General features: G+C 39.5%; 1 protein-coding gene across 2 annotated transcripts in view; it reads right to left on the reverse strand.

Annotated features, from left to right (window-relative positions):
* Nucleotides 1-27,430, reverse strand: part of PSMF1 (proteasome inhibitor subunit 1) — a 52,255-nt gene that overhangs the window by 4,160 nt on the left and 20,665 nt on the right. Inside the window, exon 5 of one of the 2 annotated variants that reach the window (XR_012326254.1) lies at nucleotides 1,765-3,158. The exons of the other annotated variant lie outside the window; for it this stretch is intronic. The gene's annotated coding sequence lies outside the window, so the exon portion shown is untranslated. The remainder of the gene's footprint in view (nucleotides 1-1,764; nucleotides 3,159-27,430) is intronic. 2 annotated transcript variants of the gene reach the window in all.

The raw sequence follows: 27,430 nt of genomic DNA on the forward strand, positions 1-27,430 counted from the left end.
GCTCTCGGGATTAAAAAAAAAAAAGAAGCTAATTTTTGTAAATGGTCTCTAGAATCAAGCCCCTAAAACTTCATCTAGTAATCAGCTGAAAGAGAGTGCTGTACACTAAATGCTGTAGGCGCAACTGCCTAGCTGGGCCCACTGGACAGTAAGGCCTAGCTTTAAAACGGGCCCTTTGGGATTGGGGCCCTTTGAAGGCCCTTTGGGATTTGGGGGTGATCCTGACCGCACACAATTCCTCCTTATGTGCTCTCCTCTCCTCTTAGATAAAAACAACACGCCTCTCTTGGGCACACAAATCCTGTTGACGCCATTCTTATGGCTGAGGTGGTCTGGTGAACAGGAAAAACCTCAGGACTCTGGGTGGGGGACTGTCTGGCTGGTTGGCAGGGGTCTGGCTGGTTTGCACCTCAGTCTTCTATGATGGAAAATCTAAGTAGTAACACTCAGAGTCTGCTGTCATGGTGAAACATAGTATTGGACATGAACAGATTTGTTGACAGGAAAGGCCTGGAAGAATGGAATAATAGCAGCTGCCGATACTTACTGACAGCTTGCTTTGTGTCAGGCACCATGCTAAATTTAGTTTTTAAAATTTAATTTTCTGAATAGGTAATGCCTTCACCAGTTTCAAAATTCAATACACAGATTGAATTCAAAATTCAAAGGATACACAGATCCATAATCTTAGGCTGGATGTGTTTTGGAATTCACTATTTTTCATGTTTCAGAAAGGTCAGATGAATATACCTAACATATTATTGTGTAGTACCCTATAACCAATACCTTAATATTTCTGCAAAATGAATGAGAATTGACACAAAATGAACATATAAGGAGCTTAATGCCACTTCAGTTCAGGTTCTGCTACCAAACAAGGTGTGGCATCAATCTTATGAAAAAAACAAAACAAAACAAAACAAAAAAATCAACAACACCGGGTTTTCAGAGCTCTTCTGATTTCAGAGTTGTAAGATAAGAGATTGTGGACCCCTACAAGTAAAAAAAATCTCCCTCTTAGCCCTGTCCTCCAGGCTACCCACAGACAACTAATGACATCAGTTTCATGTATGTTCTTCCAAAGATACTCTGCATATATGAGCAAATATGCATTTCCCCTACTTTTTAAACAGACGGATATGCTGAGCTCCTTACAAATATTACCTTATTTTATATTTGCAATAGCCCTCTAAGGAAGTACAATTTTTTTCCTATTTTACAAGTGAGGAAACTGAGGCTCAGAAAAGCAAGTGTTCTTACACAAGGCCAGATGGGTAGTAAGTGGCCAAGAATGAATTCACACTAGGTTTACCCAACTTCAAAAGCCATGACCTTTTAATTGGTGTGTTGAGACCATTTACATTTAATGTGATATGTTTAGATTTAGATCTGCCATTTTACTATTGCTTTTCCAATTGTTCTTTTTCTTTCCTCTATTTTCTCTCTTTTTAATTCAACTTCAGAGTTTTTGACTAGATCTCTTTGTAGTTTTTTCAGTGGTTGCTTGAGGGATTACAATAAACAGATGTAACTTTTCACAGTCTACTGAGAAATAGTATATTACCCTTTCAAGTAGAAGGTAAAAACCTTATCAGCATAAGTAAGTCCTTTCATTCACCTTCCTTGTCTTATATAACATACAATATTGTCATATTATGTGACATATATAACTACAATGAATTTGTTCTAATTTTTGCTTTCAATTATAAAACATGTTTTAGAGAATTCAAGAGAACAGTCTATTATGTTTATCTAGATATTTACCATTCTTATTGCTCTTCCTTTATTCCTGATGTTCCAAGTGTCTATCTGGTATCCCTTCCCTTCTGTCTGAGAACTTTCGTTAGCAATTCCTTCTGAGAAGATCTGTTGACTATGAATTCTCTTCGTATCCTTTTACTAAGAATATCTTAAAATCCTTCAGAAATAAAGATGATGTATTTGCTGGACATAGAATTCTGGGTCTGACAATCCTTTTTTCTCCATACTTTAAGAATGGTGGTCTACTTATTTCTGGTTTCCATGTATTCTGATGAGAAATCCATAATCATTCAAATTCTTATTCCTCTATAAGCAATGTGTTTTTTTCTCTAGTTGCTTTCATGACTTTCATTTTTAGCAATTTGATTATGTTTGAGCATGGACTTCTTTGGGTTTATCCTACTTAGGATTTGCTGAGCTTTTTAAATCTGTAGGTTTATGTCTTTTGCCAAATCTGAGAAGTTTTCAGCCATTATCTTCTTCAAATAATTTTTCTGTACTTCCCTCTTTCTCCTCTCCTCCTAAGACTTTCATGACTGCAATGTCAGCTCTTTTATAATTGTCCCACAGGTTCCTGAAACTTTATTTTAAAATATTTTTTCTCTCTATTGTTCAGATGATTTCTACTGATTTATTTCAAGCATTTAATCTCTCCTCTGTTATCTCTGTTCTGCTACTGATTCATCCAGTGAAATTATTTTGATTACTGCATTATTACTTTTCAGTTTTAAAATTTCCATTGGGTTCTTTTTTGTACCTTGTTTCTTTGCTGAGATTTTCTATCATTCCATTTGTTTCTAGACTGCCCTCACTTCTCTAAGCATTTTTGTAATAGCTGCTTTATATCTCTGTCACATAATTATTCCAACATTTGCATCACATTGGCATATTGGCATCTGTTGATTGTCTTTTTGTGAGCTGAAATTTTCTTGATTCTTTGTATGCCCAATAATTTTGAACATTTTGTCATGAGGTTTGGGGAGAATCCTGGTATTTTTGTCTTAGCAGGCAATCGACCCAGCTGGGTTTGGGATCCAAGTTCAGGTTTCAATGTCAGTTCTGTTTGGAAAGCCTTTGCAGTGCTATCCAGTTGTGTACCACGTATGTGCTAACCAGTGGTCAGTCTGAGACCTGGCAGTGGGCTATCCTGTAGTTCTGTTCTCAAAGTCTTTGGTGTGCTATTTACAATCAGATCCACTTATGTACAGTTTGCAGGTAAGGCCTGGAGTCCATAAGTTTATGGAGTTGCTTTCTGAACTCTTCCGTTTCTGTGATCTATCTCCTTGATACCTTCCAGTTCCCTGGGGCTCCTCTTTTGGTCCTCTGGCCAGAAAGCTGGGACATTGCTTACCTTGCTCTGCCATGTACTTCCCCTGACAGTGCCTGTGTCCACATGCCTGTATCAAATGGAGGGAGAACAAAGAAAGAAAAAAAAGCAACAGTGGTTCACTCCATACTCTTGACACAAGTCTTATTGGAAAGGAAGGGTCTTCTCCCTCAGTTTTAAGTTTGTGGACTGTCACATGCTGGGGTATAAAACAATGGAGAAAAGGAAGAAGAAACACGGGAGATTTTCCTCATTCTCTCTTGAGCACTAGACCCCATTCCCACTCCTTTAGCCAGAATGGAGGGCTGTCCTGGAGTGCTCTCTTTCCATGCCAATATCTAATTCCTTGTTTTGGGCTTCCTTGAGTTCATACTGGAGGCCAGTATGGTGGTATTTCAACCTCTGGTCTTCTTTCCCAATCTATCTGCTACTACTTTTCAGCATCCTCAAATAATTGCTCTGTGCATTCTATATAGCTGCAGTCAATGGGAAAGTCAGGAAGGAGTGTGCTTATTCCAGAACCAGAGTCTTCCAAACCTAGGCTCTTAGCTGGTACAGAACATCAATATGGCTGCTTTCAACACAGCTGCTGGTCTGCACCCACTGGTGATCACCAGGCATGAACGCAAAGCTCTCCATATGCACATCAGAATTCTTTAGGAGTGCCGGCTGTGCTTTCACAGTGCATCCAGCAGCAATTACCTGAAGATTTCTAGACCCTGATCCCTGAGTCAGTTTTCATGGCATTGTTTGAACCACCTAGGCCAGTTCTGTTCAAGTTGTAATGTGCACATGAATCAGTGGGAGAATCTTGCTAAAATGTAGGTTTTAATTCAGAAGATCAGGGATGGGACCTGAGATCCTTCATTTTCTGAAAGCTCCCACATGATCTGGCATTGCTCGTCTGGAGACCACCAATGGCTAGGCTGCATCCCAGCGAGGGTACAAGCTGGGGAATTTTTGTGGTCTGGGTTTATTTGCTTTGTCCTGCCAAGTGTGGAAACTTAGGACTGGGAAAATGGAAATGCTGATAGCTATAGACAACAGTGTGTGCACATAAACAAGGAGAGCACCAGTTATGTGCTCTGAGCAAGCAGGGCACTACACCTTTCCTTTTCCCCACCCCTCGATGAACTCATAGGATAGGATATCCTATGAGTTCAAAGGTGAACTGGGGACTGAGAATGGTTGGAAAATACTACATTTAGGCTAACTGAACAAAGATTTTCAAAAGAGAAAGAAAATATATGCATATACTAAAAAATTATAAGAAAAATGTCACCCATCATCTGACTCTAACACCATGACTATTTTTGCTATTCTTTCCTAGTCTTTTTAGAAGCATATTTTTAGACAATTATAATAAATATAATTTTAGATCTCACTGTTTTCCTCCACTTGTGTCCTATATTTCTCATGTTGTTTTTCTTTGCTATTAACATTTTTAATGGCCAAATAATAGTCACTCAAGTGAAGCAAATTTTTTAAATTTACTTAATTTTCTACTGTAGGTATTGGGGTATTGCTTCTGGTGTGTGTTAACTATAAATAATGCTGTAATGAATAACTTTCATGCTCATATTTTTTTCCAGGTTAGAAATCAATAACTGTTATTCTTTGCCCATCCGACCACTGTATGATGGGAACAGACAACCTATTTCTCTGGTCAAGAGACAGAAAGCAGTTGTACTCAGGAGCTTCAACTGTACCTGATTTAGATGATTTACAAGGTTAGATTTAGGTCCTTTAAGCTGATGAGATTTAGATAAGATTTTAGGCTGAGCTGATACAGTAACGGCAAAAGCCTCCTCAGAACGCTGGGGGAGGGGAAATGTATTTTGCCTTTGGTAGAAATGTCCCCCTCTCAAGATTCCACACCCTTTAATCCCCAGAATCTGTGAGTGTGATGAGAAATCACTCCTGCATTTATGTTTTATGGCACAGTTGACCTCAAAAAGGGGGGATTGGGCTTCCTTGGTGGCGCAGTGGTTGAGAATCCGCCTGCCGATGCAGGGGACATGGGTTCGTGCCCCGGTCTGGGAAGATCCCACATGCCGCGGAGCGGCTAGGCCCGTGAGCCATGGCCGCTGAGCCTGCGCGTCCAGAGCCTGTGCTCCACAACGGGAGAGGCCACAACAGTGACAGGCCCGCGTACCGGGGGAAAAAAAAAAAAAGGGGGGGGGGTTATCTGGGTGAGCTAATCTAATCATATGGACCTTTAAAAGCAGAGAACTTTCTCTAGCTGATGGCAGAAGTAAAGGTGGAAGGGAAGATTTGAAGCATGAGAAGAACCTGACACACTGCTGTTGGCTTTAAATATGGAGGCAGCCACGTGAGAAGAAATGCAAGAGGTTTAAGGAGGTGAGAGAGAGGCCTCCAGCCAATAGCCAGTGAGGAATGGGGTAACAAGAAACTGAATTTGGGTTCAGTTAGCTTACAAATGTTATGTGGATGATGCCTTTCTAAATAATTTGAAAGAAAAAGACTAACTCCAGCAGTGAAAAGGATGTGGAAATGACACCAAAATATAGGGGGAATGCGAATTAATACTACTGTTTAGGGAGGCAACTGGGCAATACGTATCAAAATCTTTAAAAAGAGGCTTAGTCCTTGATATATTAATTCTACTGTCAGGAATGCATGCTAAGGAAATATTCAGATGTGTTCTAAGTTGCACGAAAAGTATGTTCCCTGAAGCATTACCTATGGTAGCCCCAAATTAGAAATGACTTGGGCTAAAAAAAAAAAAAAAACTCCTTGCATCATCCTTGCTTTTTCTTCCCATCATCAGGCCAACCCATAAGCAAGTCCTGTATAGTATACTTCCAAATATATCCCAGATCATCTACATATCTGCCACCACCTACCACCTACCACCTACCATCATTATTTCTTGCCTGGATGCCTGTGTCAGCCCCTTATCTGGTCTTTCTGTTTCTACTCTTGTCCCTCTCTAATCCATTCTCTACAAAGGAGCCAGAAGAATTTTAAAAAAAAAAAAAGGTAAATAATATCAAGTCCCTCTCTTGCTAAATACACCTAGTGGCTTCCCTGCTCCTGACAATGACCCAGGCTCTACACAAACTGTCCTTTGCTTACCCCTACAGTGTCATCTCCCATCACTCTTCTGCACCATGCTCCAACCATACTAGCTTTCTCTTTGTTCTTGGAATAATCCAAGCCAAGACAGTTTCTTTTGAAGCAACTGCTGATATAGGTGCCAAAAGGAGAAAATATCCCTTTGAATCCCACACCAATGTTTGAGCTGTGTTTCTCTGGGCAAGTTGATTAACCTCTCTGTATCTCAGTTTTCTTTTCTATAAAATGGGGATAACACTAGCACCTATCTCTCATTCTCTTGTTAATAAAGGTTAAAAGAGATTATACTTTATACTTAACGTAATAGCTCAGCACACAGTAAAGGCTCAATAAATATTACCTATGCTAGTTGCCAGAATCTAAGTGGGATCCCTTAAAAAAAAAAAAAAGTCAATGGTTAAAGGGGTCCCAAATGGATCACTTGCTAACCAAAACATTTTGATGGCTTCCATTACCCCAGGATCAAACCCAGCTCCTTAGCACATAAGGCCCCTTGTGATGTGGCCCCCATGTTTACCTATTCTCCCTTCACATGCCAGCACAAGTAATATATAACCCCCTGATCCCTCCCCTGCCTACAAACACACACACACACACACACACACACACACACACACACACGATAAGATGATTTCATAGCCCCATTTGTCCCCACTGTTCCCTTGGCCACAAATGCCAATTACTCCCAATACTACAGATTTTTTATTAGTCCTTTAAAATTTAGTTCATCATACATTATCTCAGTGAAGCCCTTCCTTCTATATCCTATCTCAACTCAGTCCTTCATAATAATCAACCTCTTCTGAGCAGAAGACCTCAGACATACTTCTTTCACGATTTTAAAAAGAATTAACGGTCTGGAATAAAAGGGGCAATCAGCCCTAATCGACTGTGAACTCCTTGAAAGTTAGGTCCATACCTCATCATGTATTCCCAGTGCCTAGCACAGTATCTGACACATAATTGACACTTAGACCCACTTGGGGCTAAGAAATTGTGTAAAGGATAAAAGCAAAGGTTTCAGAGTTTGACCCAAGTTCAAATTCTGGCTTCACCATTTAACAGCTGTCTGACCTAGGGCAAATCATGAAATCTCTAAGCCTTAGTTTTCTCCCCTGTAAAATACAGACAATAGTATCTATTTCTCAGGGTTGTTATAAGGATTAAATGAGAATGTTTATAAAAGCTTAGCACCTGGTATACAATAAAGAGTTTAATAAGCAGTATCCAATATTCTATTATTATAACACAACTTCTGCTCCTTAATGGTTGTGGTCAAGTTACTTACACATGAACCTCAGTTTCATGTAAACTGTAAAAGGGGGATAGCCCTTACTGATCTCATGGGGTTGAGAGGATTAAATAAAAGCATGAGGATGAAATGACTAGTATGTTGTCTGCAATAGTTGGCATTCAATAAAATGTAGCCATATTAAATATTACTGAACTAGCTTTGCCATCCATGGGAAAAAGATCAAAGGGATAAAAATTTCGTCCATTCTAAGGAAAAGAATGAGGGCAACTATTATTGTTTCACAAGTAATGAAAAATGAAAATTATTAAGGTGGCATAGGTAGAGGATAATTCTTTTCAAAATTTGGTGCTAGATCAAAGCTAAAATATGAATCTATCTCACAACACATAAAAATTAATTTCAAACGGATTATCTTAATATAAAAGGTGAAACAACAAAGCTTCTAGAAAATATGAGAAATTCTACATGACCTTGGGGTAGGGCAAAAATTTCTCAAACAGATCAAAAAAGCATCACATATAAAGGGAAAGTATTGATAAGCCAAACTACATAAAATATTAAGAATGTTTTAATTTAAAAAACACCATTAACAGAGTGAAAAGACAAACTACAAGAGGGAAAAAAAAAAAGATTCAAAATGTGGTCCATGGACCCCTGGGGGGTTCCTGAGACTCTCATTTCAGGGGGGGTCCATGAGGTCAAAACTATTTCATCTTAGAAGCTATCTGCTTTTTCACCGTGTTGATATTTGCACTGATGGTGCAAAAGCAATGGTGGGTAAAACAGTTGATGACTTAGCATGAATCAAAGCAGAAGCATTCAACTAGCAGTCACTGTAACCTCCCTCACCAGCCACTCCCACTCCCACCCCCATCCAGTTTTCCTTCAGAATGTCCTTAAAGAATCATTGAAAATTACCAAGTATTCTAAACTCTCAATCTTTGAGTACACCTCTTTTTAATAGTCTGTGTGATGAAATGGGAAATATGCATAAAGTACTTCTGTGCATGTAGAAATACAACGGTTGTCTCAAAGAGAAGTACTCGTGCAGTTGTTTAAGTTACTAGCTGAAGTAGCCGTTTTTTCCATGGAAAACCATTTTTATACAAAACAATGACAGACAAACAAAACATGGTTATTCAGACTGGGCTACACAGTTGATACTTTCTTGAAAACCATGTGAACCTGTTACTACAAGGAAAATAACTTACAGTATATGTTGCCAATGATAAAATTCAAGCTTTCAAGTGAAAATTAGCAATTTGGAAATTTGTATTCACCACTAGCTTGACGGCTCTCCCATACTGATGCTGATCAGATCAGTAATATTGATGAATCTGATTTTTAAAATATTGTGTAATAAATGTGTCAACGTTTAGCAAATCTGCACATCTCAGTGGACCAACAGTTTCCAAATAACCAATTCATGATCTCCCAATAGCATGCACTGGTAAAAGATCCATTAAAAGGGCATGATAGAGCAATGGATTTTAATGTAATAATGTACAAAAAGTTCACTGATATAGATTCGGATTCTACATTGCAACTAACCCTTTGTGAAAATTAATAAAGGGAAACTAACTAAAATGGAATCAAGAGGCCAGAAGGGAGAGCAGAGCCTTCATGCACGAATCACTTGACATCAACACAGACCCCAGAAGGAAAAGAGTACCTTGCATCTCCCACAGGAAGTACTACTACTTTACTACTGCCAGGAAGAGGAAGAAAGATTTTCTCCTTGTCCGGCAACAGCTCAGCCAATGAAAGAATCTCACAACTCAGCCAATGAAAAGCCATTATACTGCAAACTCCCAGTTTTCTCCAATGGACTTTAGGTTTATAACAGCCCCTCCCAACTTCCCCTTATTCTCTATAAAAGAACTTCTCCTTTGCTTTACCAGACTTGCATGTGGTGAACCACAGCTGCATGCTCCAAACTGCAATTCTTTGCTGCTCCTGGATAAACCTGTTTTGTTGGTAATAACTGGCTATTTTATTGTTTTACCTTAACACCTTAAAGAAACTATCACTTATAAAGTTTTGGTGTAATGCAAAGAATATCCACAATTACTACTACTCTCTTTTCCAACAACCTATGTTAAGGCTTAAACAAAAACATTATCACCTACAGACTAAATGCAGAAGCAGAAATGAGAATCTAGCTGTCTTCTATGCCAGTATTAAAGATATCTGCAACAATGAAAACAATGTCACTCTTCTCATTAAGTTTTTGATTTGGAAAATAGTTATTTTCATAAAATTTGTTATTTAGGTTAACACACAACAGGTTTATTATTATGTTTAAATGAATGAATAAATGTATATTTAAATTTAAAATTTAATTTTTTAATTAAAAATTTCAGCTATAATTTATAATATGGTAAATATTGATAGATGCAACTCAAACAAACAAGAGCTCTTTTGGGGTCCTAAATAATTTGGGGGAATGCAAAAGAGTTCCTGAGACAAAAAAGCCTGAGATCTGCCAGCACAGAAAATATAACTCCAGGAAACAAAAGAAAAAATTTAAATACAGATGTTCACAGTGTACTGTTTAAAATGAAAAATTGGACATTCTTGAAATTCCCTGTGGAGGTTAGGCAAACTACAGCATATATTAGTAGAATAAAATATCAGATACTAAAAAATATATGTTAAAGGAACATGTATATGTACAACTGATTCACTTTGTTATAAAGCAGAAACTAACACACCATTGTAAAGCAATTATACTCCAATAAAGATGTAAAAAAAAAATTATCAGGCGGACAAAGAAGCAGACAATATGACATGATTATAATAATAATAAAAATATATATATATATATGTTTACCACCTTAGTAAACAAAATACAAAATTTTAAAAAGAAAATGTGGAGGACTTCTGGGAAGATGGCGGAAGAGTAAGACGCGGAGATCACCTTCCTCCCCACACATACACCAGAAATACATCTACACGTGGAACAACTCCTACAGAACACCTACTGAACTCTGGCAGAAGACCTCAGACCTCCCAAAAGGCAAGAAACCCCCCACGTACCTGGTTAGGGCAAAAGAAAAAAAAAAACAGAGACAAAAGGATAGGGACGGGTCCTGCACCAGCGGGAGGGAGCTGTGAAGGAGGAAAAGTATCCACACACTAGGAAGCCCCTTCGCGGGCGGAGACTGCGGGTGGCGTAGTGGGGGAGCTTCGGAGCCGCGGAGGAGAGCACAGCAACAGGGGTGCGGGGGGCAAAGCAGAGAGATTCCTGCACAGAGGATCAGGACCGAATGGCACTCCCACCGGGGTGGGCGGGGCTGGGAGCTGAGGCTCCGGCCTCAGTCGGAGCGCTGGGAGAGGACTGGGGTTGGCGGTGTGAACACAGCCTGCAGGGCGTTAGTGCACCGCGGCTAGACGGGAGGGAGTCCGGGGAAAAGTCTGGACCTGCCGAAGAGGCAAGAGACTTTTTCTTCCCTCTTTATTTCCTGGTGCGCGAGGAGACGGGATTAAGAACGCTGCTTAAAGGAGCTCCAGAGACGGGCGCGAGCCACGGCTAAAAGTGCGGACCCCAGAGACAGACATGAGACACTAAGGCCGCTGCTGCCGCCACCAAGAAGCCTGTGTGCGAACACAGGTCACTATCCACACCCCCCCTTCCGGGGAGCCTGTGCAGCCAGCCACTGCCAGGGTCCCGGGATCCAGGGACAACTCCCCTGGGAGAACGCACGGCGCACCTCAGGCTGGCAACGTCACGCCGGCCTCTGCCGTCGCAGGCCCACCCCGCACGCAGTGCCCCTCCCTACCACCACCACCCCCCACCCCCCGGCCTGAGTGAGCCAGAGCCTCCGAATCAGCGGCTCCTTTAACCCCGTCCTGTCTGAGCAAAGAACAGACGCCCTCCGGGGACCTACACGCACAGGCGGGGCCAAATCCAAAGCTGAGCCCCTGGGAGCTGTGAGAACAAAGAAGAGAAAGGGAAATCTCTCCCAGCAGCCTCAGAAGCAGTGGATTAAAGCTCCACAATCAACTTGATGTACCCTGCATCTGTGGAATACATGAATAGACAACAATCATCCCAAATTAAGGAGCCGTGTGGATGAAAGGCTCTTGGTTCTCCAGCCAGGAGTTAGTGCTGTGCCTCTGAGGTGGGAAAGCCAACTTCAGGACACTGGTCCACAAGAGGCCTCCCAGCTGCACATAGTATCAAACGGCGAAAATCTCCCAGAGATCTCCATCTCAACGCCAGCACCTAGCTTCACTCAACGACCAGCAAGCTACAGTGCTGGACACCCTACACCAAACAACTAGCAAGACAGGAACACAACCCACCCATTAGCAGAGAGGCTGCCCCAAATCATAATAAGTCTACAGACACCCCAAAACACACCACCAGACGTGGACCTGCCCACCAGAAAGACAAGATCCAGCCTCATCCACCAGAACACAGGCACTAGTACCCTCCACCAGGAGGCCTACACAACCCACTGAACCAACCTTAGCCACTGGGGACAGACACTAAAAACAACAGGAACTACGAACCTTCAGCCTGCAAAAAGGAGACCCCAAACACGGTAAGATAAGCAAAATGAAAAGACAGAAAAACACACAGCAGATGAAGGAGCAAGATAAAAACCCACCAGACCTAACAAATGAAGAGGAAATAGGCAGTCTACCTGAAAAATAATTCAGAATAATGATAGTAAAGATGATTCAAAATCTTGGAAATAGAATAGACAAAATGCAAGAAACATTTAACAAGGACCTAGAAGAACTAAAGATGAAACAAACAATGATGAACAACACAATAAATGAAATGAAAAATACTCTAGATGGGATCAATAGCAGAATAACTGAGGCAGAAGAACGGATAAGTGACCTGGAAGATAAAATAGTGGAAATAACTACTGCAGAGCAGAATAAAGAAAAAAGAATGAAAAGAACTGAGGACAGTCTCAGAGACCTCTGGGACAACATTAAACGCACCAACATTCGAATTATAGGGGTTCCAGAAGAAGAAGAGAAAAAGAAAGGGACTGAGAAAATATTTGAAGAGATGATAGTTGAAAACTTCCCTAATATGGGAAAGGAAATAGTTAATCAAGTCCAGGAAGCACAGAGAGTCCCATACAGGATAAATCCAAGGAGAAATACGCCAAAACACATATTAATCAAACTGTCAAAAATTAAATACAAATAAAGCATATTAAAAGCAGCAAGGGAAAAACAACAAATAACACACAAGGGAATCCCCATAAGGTTAACAGCCGATCTTTCAGCAGAAACTCTGCAAGCCAGAAGGGAGTGGCAGGACATATTGAAAGTGATGAAGGAGAAAAACCTGCAACCAAGATTACTCTACCCAGCAAGGATCTCATTCAGATTTGATGGAGAAATTAAAACCTTTACAGACAAGCAAAAGCTGAGAAAGTTCAGCACCACCAAACCAGCTCTACAACAACTGCTAAAGGAACTTCTCTAGGGAAGAAACACAAAAGAAGGAAAAGACCTACAATAACGAACCCAAAACAATTAAGAAAATGGGAATGGGAACATACATATCGATAATTACCTTAAATGTAAATGGACTAAATACTCCCACCAAAAGACACAGATTGGCTGAATGGATACAAAAACAAGACGCATATAATTTGCTGTCTACAAGAGACCCACTTCAGACCTAGAGACACATACAGACTGAAAGTAAGGGGATGGAAAAAGGTATTTCATGCAAATGGAAACCAAAAGAAAGCTGGAGTAGCAATTCTCATATCAGACAAAATAGACTTTAAAATAAAGACTATTAGAAGAGACAAAGAAGGCCACTACATAATGATCAAGGGATCGATCCAAGAAGAAGATATAACAATTGTAAATATTTATGCACCCAACATAGGAGCACCTCAATACATAAGGCAAATACTAACAGCCATAAAAGGGGAAATCGACAGTAACACATTCATAGTAGGGGACTTTAACATCCCACTTTCACCAATGGACAGATCATCCAAAATGAAAATAAATAAGGAAACACAAGCTTTAAATGATACATTAAACAAGATGGACTTAATTGATATTTATAGGACATTCCATCCAAAAACAACAGAATACACATTTTTCTCAAGTGCTCAGGGAACATTCTCCAGGATAGATCATATCTTGGGTCACAAATCAAGCCTTGGTAAATTTAAGAAAATTGAAATTGTATCAAGTATCTTTTCCGACCACAATGCTATGAGACTAGATATCAATTACAGGAAAAGATCTGTAAAAATACAAACACATGGAGGCTAAACAATACACTACTTAATAACGAAGTGATCACTGAAGAAATCAAAGAGGAAATCAAAAACTACCTAGAAACAAATGACAATGAAGACACGACGACTCAAAATCTATGGAATGCAGCAAAAGCAGTTCTAAGAGGGAAGTTTATAGCAATACAATCCTACCTTAAGAAACAGGAAACATCTCGAATAAACAACCTAACCTTGCACCTAAAGCAATTAGAGAAAGAAGAACCAAAAAACCCCAAAGTTAGCAGAAGGAAAGAAATCATAAAAATCAGATCAGAAATAAATGAAAAAGAAATGAAGGAAACAATAGCAAAGATCAATAAAACTAAAAGCTGGTTCTTTGAAAGGATAAACAAAATTTATAAACCATTAGCCAGACTCATGAAGAAAAAAAGGGAGAAGACTGAAATTAATAGAATTAGAAATGAAAAAGGAGAAGTAACAACTGACACTGCAGAAATACAAAAGATCATGAGAGATTACTACAAGCAACTCTATGCCAATAAAATGGACAGCCTGTATGAAATGGACAAATTCTTAGAAAGGTATAACCTCCCAAGACTGAGCCAGGAAGAAATAGAAAATATGAACAGACCAATCACAAGCACTGAAATTGAAACTGTGATTAAAAATCTTCCAACAAGCAAAAGCCCAGGACCAGATGGCTTCACAGGTGAATTCTATCAAACATTTAGAGAAGAGGTAACACCTATCCTTCTCAAACTCTTCCAAAATATAGCAGAGGGAGGAATACTCCCCAACTCACTCTACGAAGCCACCATCACCCTGATACCAAAACCAGACAAGGATGTCACAAAGAAAGAAAACTACAGGCCAATATCACTGATGAACATAGATGCAAAAATCCTCAACAAAATACTAGCAAACAGAATCCAACAGCACATTAAACGGATCATACACCATGATCAAGTGGGGTTTATTCCAGGAATGCAAGGATTCTTCAATATACGCAAATCAATCAACGTGATACACCATATTAACAAATTGAAGGAGAAAAACCATATGATCATCTCAATAGATGCAGAGAAAGCTTTTGACAAAATTCAACACCCATTTATGATTAAAAAACCCTGCAGAAAGTAGGCATAGAGGGAACTTTCCTCAACATAATAAAGGCCATATATGACAAACCCACAGCCAATATCTTCCTCAATGGTGAAAAACTGAAAGCATTTCCACTAAGATCAGGAACAAGACAAGGTTGCCCACTCTCACCACTCTTATTCAACATAGTTTTGGAAGTTTTAGCCACAGCAATCAGAGAAGAAAAGGAAATAAAAGGAATCCAAATTGGAAAAGAAGAAGTAAAGCTGTCACTCTTTGCAGATGACATGATACTATACATAGAGAATCCTAAAGATGCTACCAGAAAACTACTAGAGCTAATCAATGAATTTGATAAAGTAGCAGGATACAAAATTAATGCACAGAAATCTCTGGCATTCCTATACACTAAGGATGAAAAATCTGAAAGTGAAATCAAGAAAACACTCCCATTTACCACTGCAACAAAAAGAATAAAATATCTAGGAAGAAACCTACCTAAGGAGACAAAAGACCTGTATGCAGAAAATTATAAGACACTGATGAAAGAAATTAAAGATGATACAAATAGATGGAGAGATATACCATGTTCTTGGATTAGAAGAATCAACATTGTGAAAATGATTCTACTACCCAAAGCAATCTACAGATTCAATGCAATCCCTATCAAACTACCACTGGCATTTTTCACAGAACTAGAACAAAAAATTTCACAATTTGTATGGAAACAAAAAAGACCCCGAATAGCCAAAGCAATCTTGAGAATAAAAAACGGAGCTGGAGGAATCAGGCTTCCTGACTTCAGACTATACTACAAAGCTACAGTAATCAAGACAGTATGGTACTGGCACAAAAACAGAAAGATAGATCAATGGAACAGGATAGAAAGCCCAGAGATAAACCCACGCACGTATGGTCACCTTATCTTTGATAAAGGAGGCAAGAATGTACAGTGGAGAAAGGACAGCCTCTTCAATAAGTGGTGCTGGGAAAACTGGACAGCTATATGTAAAAGTATGAGATTAGATCACTCCCTAACACCATACACAAAAATAAGCTCAAAATGGATTAAAGACCTAAATGTAAGGCCAGACACTATAATACTCTTAGAGGAAATATAGGCAGAACACTCTATGACATAAATCACAGCAAGGTCCTTTTTGACCCACCTCCTAGAGAAATGGAAATAAAAACAAAAATAAACAAATGGGACCTAATGAAACTTAAAGGCTTTTGCGCAGCAAGGGAAACCATAAACAAGACCAAAAGACAACCCTCAGAATGGGAGAAAATATTTGCAAATGAAGCAACTGACAAAGGATTAATCTCCAAAATTTATAAGCAGCTCATGCAGCTTAATAACAAAAAAACAAACAACCCAATCCAAAAATGGGCAGAAGACCTAAATAGACATTTCTCCAAAGAAGATATACAGACTGCCAACAAACACATGAAAGAATGCTCAACATCACTAATCATTAGAGAAATGCAAATCAAAACTACAATGAGATATCATCTCACACCAGTCAGAATGGCCATCATCAAAAAATCTAGAAACAATAAATGCTGGAGAGGGTGTGGAGAAAAGGGAACCCTCTTACACTGTTGGTGGCAATGTAAATTGATACAGCCACTGTGGAGAACAGTATGGAGGTTCCTTAAAAAACTACAAATAGAACCACCATATGACCCAGCAATCCCACTACTGGGCATATACCCTGAGAAAACCATAATTCAAAAAGAGTCATGTACCAAAATGTTCATTGCAGCTCTATTTACAATAGCCCAGAGATGGAAACAACCTAAGTGTCCATCATCGGATGAATGGATAAAGAAGATGTGGCACATATATACAATGGAATATTACTCAGCCATAAAAAGAAACGAAATTGAGCTATTTGTAATGAGGTGGATAGACCTAGAGTCTGTCATACAGAGTGAAGTAAGTCAGAAAGAGAGAGACAAATACCGTATGCTAACACATATATATGGAATTTAAGAAAAAAAAATGTCATGAAAAACCTAGGGGTGAAACAGGAATAAAGACACAGACTTACTACAGAATGGACTTGAGGCTATGGGGAGGGGGAAGGGTAAACTGTGACAAAGCGAGAGAGAGGCATGGACATATATACACTACCAAACGTAAGGTAGATAGCTAGTGGGAAGCAGCTGCACAGCACGGGGAGATCAGCTCGGTGCTTTGTGACCGCCTAGAGGGGTGGGATAGGGAGGGTGGGAGGGAGGGAGATGCAAGCGGGAAGAGATATGGGAACATATGTATATACATAACTGATTCATTTTGTTGTGAAGCTGAAACTAACATACCATTGTAAAGCAATTATACTCCAATAAAGATGTTAAAATGAAAAAAAAGAAAGAAAAAGAAAATGTGGAACACAAATATTGGGAACATTTAGAAAATATGTAAAGATAAAGAGTGAATGGGATTAAAAATAAATTCTGAATGACATAAATAAGAGCTTTATATTTAAGGATTAGTTTTAGCAAAGCTGGTTAAGCATAGGAAATTTTGATTTTTCAAAACAAAGAACAAGATTTGGGGCATACAGTCTCCTGACTGAGGACAGATGGAGCAAAGGGAAATGGGTTAGAATTGTAATGACAACAACAACAAAAAGTTAGGCTTAGATGAAAAAAACTTCCCTTAGAGATGGCTTGTTTTCAGTATTTCTTCCCTAGAGATCTCAGGAGTAGAACAGACCTAATTTTCACCCTCAATTCTCTATCACAATGGAATATCCTCTCCATCTATACCAGCATCACACCAGTAGCCTCTGACAAGGTCTGGACACACATCACCACACACTTAGTGAAGCAAGACATCCCAACTTCAGTTAGCATCTGGAGGTTTCCAGGTGTGGGATAGGCAATATGGTGTGGAAAGTGAGGGGTGAGACACAGAACTGTATCCTATGGGAAGGGGCAGAGGCTGTTGTTTCCTACTCAGAATATAAACTAAGGCTGTTCAGTGATAGGGTAATTAACAACCTGCAGCAGCCAGATGGGCCCTCTGCTCTCCTTTCCCTTCTTCCTGCCCTAAGGCCCCACCCTTAAATCTGGCATTTGTGGGAAAAACAAAAAGGTGAAAGTATGAGTGGCTGGTTGCCCAGCAACATGGTAGTGATGGGGCTCTCACAAAGAAGTCGTCATTATAGGCATCTGTGCTGACAGAGGAAGGAGGCTGCAATGGGTGGGGGTGGAGAGTGAAGGGGACTGCAGAGGCAAGACCTGTCAATTTGCCAGTGGCTGACAAAAAGCCTCCTAAACATTCCGCCTCATCTTCTAGTTCAGTGTTCCAGTCCCGGGAGATAAGCTTGCCTAAGAAAGATCAAACTGAGGGGGGTTAGGGGATGGATTTTTCTCCATCATCAGTGTGCACTCACTACACTGAACTTGTACACAAATTGATTACATGAACTAACACTGAAGGGTGCAATGGGGAAAGCATAAGCTTCTGAGTCCCATGTAGGGGCAAACCCCAGTCTTCACCCCCTCAGTTAGATAATTCTGGGAAGTTATGCTACCTCCCTTATCCACTGTATACCCCTCTGTAAAAGTAGGGATGCTGCTGATTTCCGTGTAGGACCGCCTGGAAGATGAGCAACCGTAAATGGAAACACTTGGTATGGTGGTCAACACATAGTGGACAGCCAAGAAATGGCAGTTTCTCCTATCCTCGATAAGTGGTGGCCAACGTGATGACAGAGGAAACAATGTCCATAAAGGTCCTGGGCCTAAATGTAGTTGCCCAGCACACCCTCTGGGTCGATACTCTCACATCTAAGTGGTTCCACAGCATCAAATCCTTTTCTAGGAGGAACAGACTATGTATTTTAAAAAATAAAAGAGGTTCTCTCTTTCGGGAAACCCTCTAGTCATTATACCTTCAGTCTTGTTCTCATCTCTGCTTGCTACCTGAATAGGATCCATGGAGTATTTCTTAAGCATCTACTATATTTTGAGCCATGAGCTCAATACGTGACATCATCATATTCCATGCGAAGAAACCTGAGACAGGTATAATAATTCCCAAGGTGCAGATGAGAAAACCAAGGCTAACTGTGCTCACTGAGAGACAGGCAAAGCTACAAGGCCAGGGTTTGAACCCAGCTGATCAACCTCCAAAGCCTGTGCTGCTAACTGCCATATAATACTCTCTTCTTGACATGGGAGGTGGGTGAGGTAGCAGAAAGAAGGGAACAAGTCCCATCTGCTAAGAGTGGTATACAGGAGTGATGAGGCTTGGCCCTCTGCCTCACTCCCTCCAATCCACCAGGATCCTGAGCCAAAGACACTAACACTCTCTCTCATCAGCATCCTTCAATGGTTTCCAACTGCCCATGGGGGAAGATTCATGTACCTTCACAGCTGTTATATCCTAGGATTCTGACATGAATTCTTTCTCTAGACAAAATTCAGGGACAGTCCCACGCTTTCAGACCTTGATGCCTCTGGCCTGCTGGTCTCAACCTGGAACAACCTCCCCACGAAAGGAATCTTAGGAAATAATTCAGACACATGAAAAGGAAAAAAGAAAAGGAGCTTAAGGAATAGTTCTCCTCTTCCCCGTGAAGACACAGCTCAGGCAGCACCTCCCCCAAGAAGCCTTTCCTAGGTTACCTATGAAGGATCTCTGTGCTAACCTCTGCAATGGCACTCTTATTTACTCACCTGTCTCCCACGTCAGAGGGAGAGCACATGCCTCAAGAGTAGGAGCCCAGGCCCAGGGATCGCTGAACCCAGAGGCGAACAGTTGCTGAACACAGAATTCACCAAAAATGTGCAAGGCATAGGTCCGGGTGATGCAGATACAAAGAGGTGAAAAAGTAGAGCAAAGGGGATATGCACTTGGAAAAAGCCAATAATCTTGCAATTAGACAAAAAATAACTGAGTGGTAGTATTGTCAAAGATGGGATGAATGCCAGGGCTAGGGGGCCAGGAGTTTTAGCCAACCAAAGGAACACCACCACTGTACCCCTGCCCGGCTCTAACCACACCACCTGTCCTTCCAGGGCTCTGCACAGGACAGGCTTTCAGGCTGGAGCACCCATTCTACCCTACTCTTTGCCTGGCTAACATCTCCTCCTGCTTGGAGGTGAGTCCCTTCTTAGGGAAGCCTTCCCTGAACACCAAGTGTGGTTCAGGTTCCTCTTCCTACGCGCTCCCAAGTATCCTGTTCATCCCCATGAGATGAGGTAAGAGCAGGAGCATGAATGGCATCATTGGCCTTTGTGAAGCACCCAGCGGGAGATCTAGTGCCCCGCATATAGTGAGCTCAGTAAATACGGTGGACTTAAGAACCTACGTGACTCCTCAGCATCTAAACTTTAAAATAAACTTTTTTACCTTGAAATAGAAGTTGGAAAAGTAGTACAGAGAAATCCTGTGTACCCTCACCCAGTTTTCCCCAATAGTTACACCACCACAAAGATCTCCCTCATGCTATCCCCTTATTAACACACCCACAGCCCTGTCCCATCCATAACCTCTGGTAACACTAGTCTGTTTAGTACCTCTATAATTTTGTTATTGCAAAAAATATTATATAAATGGAATCATACAGTGCGTGACCTTTTGGAATTGGCTTTTTTCACTCAGCCTGATGACCTTGAGATCCATGTAACTGTTTTGTGTATCAACAATTCATCCCTTTATATTGTTGAGTAGTATTCCATGGAATGGATGTGTGTTTAATCATTCACCAATTGAAGGACATCCAGGTTGTTTCCAGTTTTTGACTATTACAAATAAAGCTATTTATGAACATTTGTGGATAGGTTTTTGTGTGGCATAATTTTCATATCTGATAAATGCCCAGGAGTGTGATTCCTGGGTCTTACCATTAAGTGTATGTTTAGTTTAAAAAACTGCCAAACAATTTTCCAGGGTAGCTGTACCATTTTATGTTCCACCAGCAATGTGTGAGAGATCCCAGTTCTCTGCACCCTCTCCAGCATTTGGTATCATTACTTTCATTTCAGCTTTTCTAATAGGTGTGAAGTATCTCACTGTGGTTTAATTTGCATTTCCCCAATGGCCAGTAATGCTGAACACATTTTCCTGTGCTTATTTGCCATCTGTATATCCTTTTCAGCGTAACATCTCTTCATATCCTTTGCTCATTTTCTAATTGGATTGTTCATTTTTTTAACCTGTTGAGTTTTAAGATTATCTTTCTAGATACAATTCCTTTGCCAGATATGTGGTTTGCAAACATTCTTTCCCAATCTGTAGGTTATGTTTTTATTCTAACAGGGTCTTTCACAGAACAAAAGTTTTTAATTTTGATGAAGTCCAATTTATTGATTTTTTTTCTGTTATAGTTTGTGCTTTTATAGTCATAGCTAAGAACTCTTCACCAAGCCTTGGATCCTTAAGATTTTCTCCTTTGAGTTCTTCTAAAAGTGTTGTAATATTAAGTTTTACATTTAAATCTATGATCCAATTTGAGTTAAACTGGATTTAAGGTGTGAGGTTTAGGTCAAGGCTCTTATTTTTGCTTGTGACTATCCAATTGCTCCATTGATTTGCTTGTGCACCCCAGTCAAAAGTCAACTGGCTATATGTCTGTAGGCCTATTTCTGGGTTCTCTATTCTGTTCTATTGATCTATGAGTCCATCCATCTAATGTAGCTATATAATAAGCCTGAACATTGGGTAGAGTGATTTCTCCCTCTTTATTCATTTTCAAAATTGTTTTAGCTACTCCAAATCCCTTTGCCTTTCCAGATAACTTCTGGAATAATCTTGCTCTATCTACAGAAATTTTTGTTGGGTTTTTTATAGGAATTCAATTAAACTAGTAAGCTAATTTGTGGAGTATTTGACATCTTTACTATGTTGAGTCTTCCGTCCTTGAACATCTTATGTCTCTCCACTTATTTAGGTCTTCTTTGATTACAGTTTTCAGCATAAAGTCTTAAACATGTTTTGTTAGATTTATACCCAAGTATTTTTTTCAGTGATTGTAAACGGTATTGTATCTTAAATGTCTGTTTCCACGTGTTTACTGAAATATAGTGAAATATAATTGACTTCTGAATGTTGAACTGGCATCCTGCAACTTTGCTATTATTTTTTGGGGTAGATTCCTTGAGATTTTCCATATAGAGCATTATGTCATCTGTGAATATAAACTTTTACTTTTTCCTTTCTTACCTATATGCCTTTTCATTTTCTTGCCTTAAGAAAGACAAATGCAAAACTTTCAGTACTATGCTTAATAAGACTGGTGAGAGTGGATATCCTTGCCTTGTTTCTTAGGGGGCAAGAATCCTTTTGCTAGTATAATGTTGGTCCCATAAAATATTTTTTAGGTATTACCAAACCACCCTCTAGTTGAAGGAAAAATACAAAAGTCTCAATCATGGGCGATTATTATCAGTTCTCTTATAGTTTGATCCTGAGAGCCTCATTTCTATTGTTATATATTCACATTTCCAATTAAGCCAAGGTTAGGACCTTTCAATTTTTTTTTTACATCTTTATTGGGATATTTCATGTATCATAAAATTCAGCCACTTAACAATGGTTTTTAGATGTTCACAGTGTTCTAATGTTCTAACTTTAGAACATTTTCTGCACCCTAAAAAAACACCTTGTACCCATTAGTCATTCCCCATTCATGCTCGCTAATCCTTCCACCTCAGCTCCTGGCAACCACTAATCTACTTTCTGTTTCTATGGATCTGCCTATTCTGGACATTTCACATAAATGGCTTTTTTCACTTAGCATAATGTTTCCAAGGTTCACACATGTTGTGACGTGTATCAGTATCAGTACTTCATCCTTTTTTATTGCTGAAATATTCCATCGTATGCATATATCACATTTCTTTATCCATTCATCAGCTGATGGACATTTAGGTTGTTTCCACTTTTCGGCTATTATGAATAATGCTGCTATGAACATTCATGTACAAAAGTTGTACATGAATATGTGCACAAACAAGTAGTATATCATTGTAGTTTGGATTTCCACTTCCTTAATGATTAATGATGAACATCTTTTCACATGTTTATGGGCCACCTGTACATATTAGTTGGAGAAATGTCTATTCAAATCCTTTAACCTTTTTAAAATTGGGTTGTCTTTTCATTACTGAGATGCAAGAGTTCTCTATGTATTCTGGATACAAGTCTCTTGTCAGATATATGATTTGTAAATGCTTGCTCCTATTCTGTGGGCCGTCTTTTCACTTTCTTGATACTGTTCTTTGATGCAACAAAAGGTTTTATTTTTGTTGAAGTCCAATTCATCTATATTTTCTTTTGTAGCTTGTGCTTTTGGTGTTGTATCTAAGAAACCACCTCTAATACAAGGTCATGAAGATTTATTCTTAAGTTTTCTTCTAGGAGTTTTATAGTCCTATCTAGCTCTTACACTTAGGTCTATGATCCATTTTGAGTCAATTTTTGTGTATAGTTTGAAGAATGGGTCCAACTTCATTCTTTTTCATGTGGATATCCAGTGTCCCAGCACCATTTGAAAAGACTACTGTTTCCCCTATGAACTGTCTTGGCACCCTTGTTGAAATCAATTGCCCATGAATGTACGGGTTATTTCTGGACTCTCAATTCTACTCCCTTGCTTTACATATCCTTAGGCCAATAGCACACTGTCTTAATTACTGTAGCTTTGTAATAAGTTTTGAAGTTGGGAACTGTGAGTCCTCCAACTTTGCTTTTTTAAGATTGTTTTAGTTATTTTGGTTCCCTTGCATTTCCATATGAATTTTGGGATCAGCCTGCCAATTTCTACCAGAAAAACCCACACGCACAAGCCTCCTCCAACCCCCCTACCCCATACCAAACAAAAAAACTCTGGGATTTTGATTGGGATTGCACTGAGTATGCAGATCAATTTGGGGAGTATTGCCAAATACTGTTTCCCTATCTATGAAACACTGGGTATCTTTTTCTTTAAATCTTCCTACTTCTTTCAGCAACATTTTGTAGTTTTCAGTATATAAGTCTTGTACTTCTTTTGTTAAGTTTATTCTTAAGTGTTTTATACCTTTGGGGGTTATTACAAATGAGATTATTTCCTTAATTTCATTTTCAGATTGTTCACTACTGGTGTATAGAAAATGCAATTGATTTTTGTTTACTGATCTTACATCATGTCATGCTGCTGAACTCATTCATTAGCTCTAGAAGGTTTTTAAAAAGGATTCCTTAGGATTTTCTATATACAGGATCCCATGTCATTGGCAAATAAAGATTGCTTTCCTTCTAACTTTCTAATCAGGATACCTTTAATTTCTTTTTCTTGAGTGATTATGCTGGCTAGAATTTCAAGTACCATGTTGTAGAAAAGTAGCAATAGCAGATATCCTTATCCTGTTCCTGACCTTACGGGGAAAGAATTCCATCTTTCTCCATTAAGTAGGATGTTAGCTGTGTGCTTTGGGAGTTGAGAAAGTCTCCTTCTATTGTTGAATGCTTTTATTATGAAAGGGTGTTGGATTTTGTCAAATGCTTTTTCTCTATTGAGATGAACATGTGTTTTTTGTCTACTGTTATATTAATACGGTATATTACACTGATGTATTTTAAGATGTTAAACCAAACATTCCTGGAATAAGTTTCATTTGGTCATGGTGTATAACCCTTTTTATATGTTGCTGGATTTCTTTTGCTAGTATTTTGTTGAGGATTTTTACATTTATATTCATAAGGGCTACTTGTTTGTACTTTTCTTGTGATGTCTTTGGTTTTGGTATCAGGGTAATACTGGCCTCACAGAATGAGTTGGGAAGTGTTCCTCCCTCTTCTTTTTTTTTTCTTTTTTTTTTTTTTCGATATGCGGGCCTCTCACTGTTGGGGCCTCTCCTGTTGTGGAGCATAGGCTCCGGACACGCAGGCTCAGCGGCCATGGCTCACGGGCCTAGCCGCTCCACAGCATGTGGGATCTTCCCGGACCGGGGCATGAACCCGTGTCCCCTGCATCGGCAGGCGGACTCTCAACCACCGCGCCACCAGAGAAGCCCCCTCTTCTATTTTTTGGAAGAATTTTTGAAGGATTGGTATCAACAAAAGACTCATTATTAAGGACATTTTCAAAGGGACCAAAAAATAGTACAAAGTCTAATTTATGAACACCAATGTACCTTTCCAATCAGTTTCAATAATTATCAGTATTCTACCATTCTGGGCTTCCCTGGTGGCACAGTGGTTAAGAATCCACCTGCCAATGCAGGGGACACAGGTTCGAGCCCTGGCCCAGGAAGATCCCACGTGCTGTGAAGCAACTAAGTCCATGCGCCACAACTACTGAGCCTGTGCTCCAGAGCCCGCGAGCCACAACTACTGAGCCCACGAGCCACAATTACTGAGCCTGTGTGCCAGAACTACTGAAGCCCACGTGCCTAGAGACTGTACTCCGCAACAACAGAAGCCACCATGATGAGAAGCCCATGCACCGCACCAAAGAGTAGCCCCCGCTCGCTGCAACTAGAGAAAGCTACGCACAGCAAAGAAGAACCAAAGCAGCCAAAAATAAATAAATAAAATAAATAAATTAAAAAACAAAATATTCTACCATTCTTATTTCCCCTACACTCATTTCCCAATGTCTCACTCTTTTAGGGGGTGAAATTATTTTAAAGCAAATCCCAGACACATCATTTCACCCTTAAATATTTCAGTTAATAAAATTATATATATACAATAGACAAAGACTTCTTTTTTTTTTTAACATAACCAGAATTTAATTATGTCACCTAAGAAAATTAGCAGTAACATTATCAAATACCTGGTCCCTGTTCAAATTTCCCCAAATATCTCAAAAATAATTTTAGAATTAGTTTATTTGAATCAAGATCAATACAAAGTCCAACACTGGATTTAGTTGATAAGACTCTAATTAACAAGCCCCCTCTCCCTTTTCTCCCCATGCCATTATTTGATGAAAAAAAACAAGATCAATTAATCCTGTAAAAATTTTTCATGTTCCATACATTGGCTGGAACCCATGTATCCTCATGTGTCTTTTTAACTCATTCTTCTACCTCTCATGCTTCTTTTAAACTGGGAGTTCAATCTAGATTCATGTTGTTGTGAACCTACTATTGCATTATATTAGAATTCACAAAGTCTGGCTGTCCCACTTTTAGTGTTAAGATTGACCTATGGGTTCAGGTGCTATCAGTCTGATTCATCCATTATAAAGTTGCTCATCAACCTTTTACCTAATGGTTTTAGCAACCACTGACAATTTGTGCCTAGTCACTACATTATTTCAGTAGAAGCTGCAATATGGTGATTTTCTCATTCTTTCTGTTCTTCCAAGGCTAGGATTTCTTACCTTCATAATTCCAGATTCAGGTCTGTGATTCCCAATTAGGATGGCAGAGTCTCCAGGTGCCCTGGAGGTGTTTTTGTGTAAGCCCCGGGGGTGTTTTTGTTTGTCACAGTGATTGGAGAGTGCTTATAGCATTTATAGGCAAAGACCAAAGATGCTTCATGCTCTATAATCCACAGTAGAGCTCCACATAATGAATAATCTACATCCTACACAACTTGCCAAAGTCTTGTTAGACATTCATAGAGATGTAAAGCCTACATAAAATTACCTACCATAAGTTAGTCTAAGGCCATTTTATATGTGAACACAAAGTATTTTTATACGTTTCAATAAAAATTTTTCCAGAAATGTAACTATAACATAGCACGTGCCTGCTTTTGTTACTGTCGAATTCAAAATAATTCCATATACAAGTGCAAATGCCTATCTTTTCCAGTGTAATCATGCTCAGGCATCTACACAATGAAACACACATTATCTTATTAATTACTCACTTTTTATTTCTCATTTATATTATAGTCAGGACTTTCTACTGATCCTTTTTGAAACTGTCCATTTGGTACAGTTTCATAGATCATCTATGAATTCCATTTTGAGACAGTGAAGGAGACTTCAGAGAATATTTGTTTTGAAATAGGAAGTGAATCTGAGAGACCTGAGAATTACTATCTACTTAAGGTCTAAAAGTCTCCCCCAATTTGATTGCTGTCCAGGGCTTACCCTTAAATCTTCCCACCATATTCTGGTTGCATCACAACAGAGCACTGTGCTGGAGTGAGGACACCTGGACCCCCAGCCCTGGCTCTGTCTCTTTATTAGTGGCTAGTGACCTTAGGCAGGTCATCTTAAATAAAGAGGTTAAATCAGACAAGCTGTTCCCAACCTTTCAACCACTTTTTATTATCCTCCACTCTCCCCACAGAACCCAATATTTCCAAAGGTTGCCAGAGACTTGCCAATTATTACTTATTATAGTAATTAAACAAATTTCCTATTTATTTAATTAACCAAAGGTATATAATTGCAAAACAGAGTCATTTTTAACAATGGCAGCTAACCCTTATTGAGTGCTTACTATGGCCGCACAGTGAGCCCTCCCCCACAACCCCACCATTACTACCACACTGTGGACTCCAAACTGGAACATGCCATCTCAACCAGAGACTAAGGTGTCCCTGGTCCTTGTCTTCTCCCTCAGAGCAGAAGTCTCCAGTCCTAAGTGCTGCCATCCTAATCTGCAAAGACCTTGTATATGACCTGCTCATACCTCATGCTGTTTTGGCAAAGTTTTCAAGTTGTAAAAGAGATCAGGGGACTA

This window comes from Tursiops truncatus, chromosome 15 (assembly GCF_011762595.2).
Source record: "Tursiops truncatus isolate mTurTru1 chromosome 15, mTurTru1.mat.Y, whole genome shotgun sequence".
Taxonomy (NCBI): Eukaryota; Metazoa; Chordata; class Mammalia; order Artiodactyla; family Delphinidae; genus Tursiops; species Tursiops truncatus.